The following is a 7049-nucleotide window of genomic DNA, read 5'->3' as shown; positions in this document are numbered from 1 at the left end:
CAAAGTTCTCGTTACTTCACCAGCTTGCTCATCCGCTTGTATTACCATAGGCAAACATAGATGGCTAAGATATACCGCCTAGCATATTTTGTTTCAATCAAATGTGCTTGCCATATTCCTGCAGGCTTGGCATGTATATATTACTTCAAAATTTGCACCAAGTCTATGTACACCAAACAAAGCTTAGTAGTTGGTGAGCAAAATGTTAACTCTGTTTTCAAATTGTAACATTTCTGTACTTTGTACTTTAGTTGCTTTCCAAGTAGATCTTGTAATGAACATAGCTAAATCAGCACAACGCTTATGGACAAGGGCAACAAATTCCAGATCACATGTGACTTGGTCAGTTTCATCGATCAGCCATTGTTCGAACGCATACTAGTGTAACTGAAACATGGCTGCCAGTACCATACTATGTGTTCTCAGCATCCCACAGTAGTCCTTTTCTGCCATAAATGGGTTTGCTGTTCCATGGCCATAAACACCAAACTCGACAAGGACATTTCATGAAGTGACCAATTGCACCTACGAAATTTGTGACGATGTGGAATCCTCCCATATGTAGCACAAGAGTTCATCTTTTGTAATCCAAGGGCTATCTCGTAGATTGCTTGATCACATGTTATAACTGCTTTTATCCTAGTTTTTTGAGACTTTCATGCAGTAACCAATTGATGCCAGAACTTCATTTGGGTTGTTGGGCGATTCTGGAAAAAAAATTGTCCATACCCGATTAATGTTGGATGATTTTTTTAGCATTGTCCTCATCCAAGAGTTGGTGAAAAAGAATTCCACGTTAAATGTTTCCTTACTTCTTGCTGGCTGTTATCCTTAGTTTATTCCATTCCTATCAAATGTCACGGTGTATTGGATTGTAAGTCCACTGGCTATGTCTATTTATTCATACACTGAGGCCACAAATAGTGATGCCATCTGCATGATAAAATGCACATCAAAATTTGCATTTTTATCGAACTTATGTTATTTTGATTTATATCTAAGATATATTTAGATTAAACTTTACTTGTTTTAAATTAAATCTTATGTTCATTGACAGATTCTTTGACGTAAATTTTTATGTTGTGGGTAATACTGCAAAGTATTAAAAAGGTACTTACTCTAATATAAAAAATCCTGTATCTATTGCATTATCCAGTACAAATTTTAGTTAATCTATTGGTAATATCATTAGAACACAAATAATTACATTAATAAAAACATAGTTTAAAGGATATTATGGTAATGTAGAAATCAGTTTGACGAGGAATTATTACCAAACAGTGACAATGCTTGTCTCCTTTAACCTAGGGAGATTGCATAGTTTCGCAATATTCTTGGACATTGACCATTTATATGTAATATTGTTATTGCACTGGTGTTCTATTTTCATATATTAATGCATGCTTTTAACAAAGTAAATTAATTATACTGACTTTCACATTATATCAATGAATCCAAGTGCTGAAATCACACAATTTTGAAATTTGTACTTAAATTTGGAATTCATTTTACTTTGTGGATAATGTAACCGCATTTTAAATAATCTTCACCATAGTTTTTCAAACCCACCCTGACATGCAACATCTATTCTCAAAATATATTGTAATATCTAATGTGAGTTACAAATTTTACTGTCTTCTAATTCGTCCAATTTATTGCATAGGTCATACAAGCAGCGACCTAGAATATTATTTCGCAAGTCGAACGGCCGAGCAGGAGACCTCTTGATTACATAATGGGAGATGTTACTCTTGCCCGAAAATAAGGGCTCCAAAGTACAGGAGACGAGGACAGGTCCATTCCAAAATGTGGCTCTTTTGAGGCCTTGGGCCCTGACTGTAAACAGAGAATGGGACTTATTGTATTATTTGTGGATTGTGGGGGGACAGGGAAGGGAAAGAAAGAATCATAGAGATACAGGTAAAGCTGGAAAAAATAATCAAAGAAGTGGAAGAAGATGAAGCCCTATTTATAATAGGAGATTTTAATGGTCATCTGGAATTCTTGGGATATCAAGGGGAGAAGGAAAATGGAAAGAAAATACTATAATTGATAAATGATAAAAACCTTATATTATTAAATATAGATGAAAAGTGTAACGGAACGTATACCTGGGAGAGAGGCAAAAAAAAAAAAAAGTGCTATAGTAATGGTTAATGAACCAATTTATGGATACTTCAAAGAGATGAACATAGATGAAGAAAATGAGAAAGTAAATATATCTGACCACAATCTGGTCCAGGTAGAGGTCAGCATGAAAACGACAAGAACATCTAATGAAGTGACCAATTGCACCCATGAAATTGGTGACAATGTGGAATCCTCCCATATGTAGCACAAGAGTTCATCTTTTGTAATCAAGGGCTATCTCGTAGATTGCTTAATCACATGTTATAATGTTATAAAAAGTTGGATTAAAAAAAGGAGGAAGGGTAGAAGATAATATCAAAATCAAACCATTGTTCTCTAGTCTTGAGTAGTGCCACAACATCTGCACCATAGAAAAAAGAATTCTGGAAAGAAAGTATATATTACATAGCAGACGAAGAAAGTCTCAGGAAATATAGGGAAGAGGCAAAGAATCATATAGAAAGTAGATATATTACAAGGATGGATCAATTTGATGAGGTTTAGAAGAGGTAGCAAAAAGGAAGCTGCAAGCCAGGTACAGACAGAGAACAACTAGAGAGGAAAAAACAAAGGTAGAAACAGAGCGGATGACCAATACCAATAGGGAGAAAATAAAAAAAGAGGAACAAATTTAACATACAAAAAGGATACCTGACAGGGGGAGAAAAGGAAAGAGCATTTTAACTGTATAAACAACAAAAAGAGAGAACGCAAATCGTAATAAAGGATACAATAGTGGGAAAATAAAAAAAAGAAGGCTAATGAAGTATGGATGGATAGGAACAAATCATTCAAAATTATTGATAAACTAAAAGGAAAAAAGAAAAATGTAGAGATACAATTATATGACGAAAATGGAGAAAAACTCTGAAAGGAAGAAGCAGAAGAACAAATAGATATATTCTGGGGGAGAGTATTTACAAAATGCACGAGAATAAAATGAAAGAGGGTTGGAATAGTGAAGAAAGACAGAGTTTTGTATAGAAACTAAAGGAAGTAGAAAAGGAAGAAAATGCCTTAAGGCAGATATTCCCTGAATAAATAAGAAAGGACATAGATATAGTAGCTCCAATAAAAAGGAAAATATTACCAATGAATATTCACAACGTAACTGAGGAAAACGTCAAGAAAACTCTAAGAAAAATTAAGAATAAAAAAGGCAGCAAGACCCGATACACTAAAACCCAAATTGCATAAAATTATACTAAAGGAAACCAGATGTTTATAAATATTTACTAAATGCCTACAAAATGAGATAAGGGAGAAGAACAAGCACGAAAAGATCATAAACAAAAGTGATAAAAATGTAAAGTAACTCACAGTTAAAGATTTAAGACCAATAGCCCTTACAAATGCACCATACAAGATATTTGTGGCTTTCATGGAAGACGAAATAGAAGACCACTTAGAGGAAAATATGGAGATGAAAGAAACACAAGCTGGATTCACAAAAGAGGGAAGGGTAGAAGATAATATATTTATTTTGCAATATTGTGTAGAAGAAATTTACAAAAGCAAAGAAAGCTTAATTGTAATCTCAATAAACTTTAAAAAATCATATGATTTAATTAAGAAGGAAAAATGATAGGAATCATGAAAGAGTATAGAATACACCCAAATGTACTAGATACATTAAAAGAAATCTACGAAGGAGACAAAACGGAAATAGACATAGGATATGAATTAGAAAACGACTTTCATGTAACGAGCGGGATAAAGCAGGGATGCACGAGGTAGACTACTCAATTCAAATTAATCACGTACAAAATAATAAATGAATTAGAAAAAAAAGAAAAGGGTTTGAAAATAGGATGATAAAGATTTAGGCACCATATTTGCAGACGACGGCCTAATAGTGGCAAAAAGTATAGAAGACGGGAAAACAAACATAAGAATATTAGTAGAAGTATGTAAGGAATGTGGATTAGAAATAAACAATAATAAGTGATATATTTATTTATATAACATGAAATAAAAACGGAAAGAGATTGAGGGTACTGACGTACCAGGAAGCCTGAAATACTTAGGAAAAGAGATAGAAAGGAAAAGAAATATGTTTAAGAAACAAAAGAAGAAAATGATGGAAAAAGCATAAAAGCTATCAAACCTGACTTAATTATAGTAAAAAGCTGCTACAAAATATTGATAGGAAAAACGTATTGGAAAATATAGCCTCACCGGGAATATTGTATGGAACAGCGGTAATAAACATAACAGAAAGTGAAATAAGACCAGCAAATTGAAAATGAAGTAGGCAGGTAAATTTTGAGAGCACCACCATATGCAGCAGTAGCGACTCTACGGGAAGGAATAATAATGTCAGAAATGAAGACTAGGATAGCAGGAGGAAGGCTAAGGTTTGTGAAAGGGGTAGAAGAGGGGAGAAATGATTCGTTGAAGAAAATTCGGGAGAAAATGAAAGAGAACGAAAGAAGCAGATGGATGAAAGAGACTCTGGAATGGATGAAAGATATGGATATGAATTATAGAACCTTTACGAGATTGGGAAGGAGAGAGCTCAAGGCCAAGATTAGAGAAGTAGATAGCAAAAATGGAAGGAAGAGATAAAAGGAAAAGTAGTTCAGAGATATACGTTCAAGGAAAAGGTAAAATACGAGAAGAAATGTTCTAAGGCAATAAACCAGATTGAGTTATTATATATAGAGCTGGGGCCAACTGCCAAAGACTAAGTGATAGGAAAAGAAATGAATCAGGAGGACGTGTAGAATGTAAGCTGTGTGGAGCAAAGACAGACGACCTCGCTCATTTCTTTCCTTACTGTCCAGACCTCGGCGACCAGAGAAGAAAAATAAAAGAATTGCAGCACCCATACGAAAAGGAAAAGAAGATAATAGGAAAAGTTCTGGTTAATGAAGAAGGAATAGAATAAAGAGAATAATATATATATATATATATATATATATATATATATATATATGTATGTATATATATAAATATATATATAAATATATGTATATATGTGTATATATATATATATATATATATATATATATATATATATATATATATATATATACATACATACATACATATATATATATATATATATATATATGTGTGTGTGTGTGTGTGTGTGTGTGTGTGTATACATATCAGATGTAGAAAAAAAGAGAGGAAAATAAAACAACAAGAATAAAGAAGAAAATTAAGGAGTTGCCGACGGAAAGGCGAATCCCTCCTCCCAGCAACTGAACTGAACTGAATATGCACCAAAGAAAGCTAAAGACCACAATAAGTTACGAGAAATATCCAGAAGCTCTTCTTTTAGAATACTACATCTTTGAGTTACAAATCATTAACTTTTATTACATGAAAATAAATCTTTCTCACAGGTCCTATAACAGTATTAGATAGTTAATCTACATATAACAAATCCCCTTGCCTAGCGAAAAGTTGGGGGTCATTAATCAAGATTGATTGTAAAGTTATTAAAAGATAAAGAGACATGGTTTGGTGAGAAAAGTTTTATTGACCTTTTATCTGACTCCGATAATTGTTTTTAAGATTTTAACGTTTTTTTTTTTTTAAGAAACATAGATTTTATAGATAAGATTTAAATGTCTATTTATCACAGATAAGATTTTTTTTTTCATCCTTCATACAGTACTTACTATATGTTTTATTATATTTATTTTCTAGCATAGATATAGATAATATTTGTTTTATAAGAGTCGAGCTTGATTCATTGGGAGGGATAATCTAAAGTTCTAAACTATTCAGTACTAATGGCCGTATTCGTGAGTCCTGCGATTTCTCTAGTCCATTTATCACGCGTCGCTTCCAGGGGATGCCCTAACCGTATCTGCATTTCTATAGTCAAACCATTCGGTGGTGGCTGCTGAAAAGTGCTCTTTGGCAGAACTTATCGTGTCTGAGCGTAAACAGTTCATTTTTCCTTGAAGGAAGCTCTCTTTAGAGACAAGTCGAAAACCTTTGAAAACAACAATAAAGGCAGATTAAGAGATTAACAGTAATACTGGGACAAGGATCCTTTTTCCCTCACCCTTTCTTTACAACTGTATTTGCTGGCTCAAGATCACCTAAATAACATCAACATCTTTTATAGACACACACACACACATACACACACACACACACACACACACACACACATATATATATATATATATATATATATATATATATGTATATATATGGTCTTTCAGCTTATAAGATTAGGATTTCTTAAAGGAAAAGTCAATTCAATAATAGCATCAGTCATGGTTAATAACTTAACAGAGGGTTTTTACGATCGCAAGCCCTTACAGTCATCAACCACAGTTATAGGCAGTGGCCCTAACTTTTGACTAAATAGTCCAACTGCATGGTGGTAGTTTCCACAGCTATTGGCAGTGTGCTTAGCCTTTTGCTAAACAGTAGGACTGCAAGGCAGCAACTGTCCTTTTAGTCGCTTTCTACTACATGCAAGACGCACTGTGGTAGTATTCTTACACCTCTACCACAAAGCAATTTTATATTAAGCCTCTCATATTAAAGCAAAGTGTGGATGGCGATTGAAAAGGAAAGTATAAAAGTCGAGGATGAAGATATGAATTGTTCACATCCTATATGTGTAGTTATTTGAAGTCGAGGAGAAGTGGGACGATGCATACGTGTTTTGAAAGAGGTTAGTATAGTTGAAAAGATGGCTTATATTTTCTAGTTAATTTTGTCCTTTTGAAGAAAATGTAAGACGGAGGTTAGAGGAGAGAATGGACTAGAAAGTTTGGGCTAGATGAAGAGGAATAGATATTTAATCAAAAGTATTCTAATTCTTGAGAAACTATAGCGCATATTTTATAAAAATATCCCTTGAAATTCAACTATACCTTTGGTATTAGTTCCATTACAATTCACATTTAATAGATAGTAACCTTGTGCTTAAGATGCACTGATAC

Source organism: Palaemon carinicauda, chromosome 18 (assembly GCF_036898095.1).
Source record: "Palaemon carinicauda isolate YSFRI2023 chromosome 18, ASM3689809v2, whole genome shotgun sequence".
Lineage (NCBI taxonomy): Eukaryota > Metazoa > Arthropoda > Malacostraca > Decapoda > Palaemonidae > Palaemon > Palaemon carinicauda.
This window is presented reverse-complemented; position numbering follows the sequence as displayed.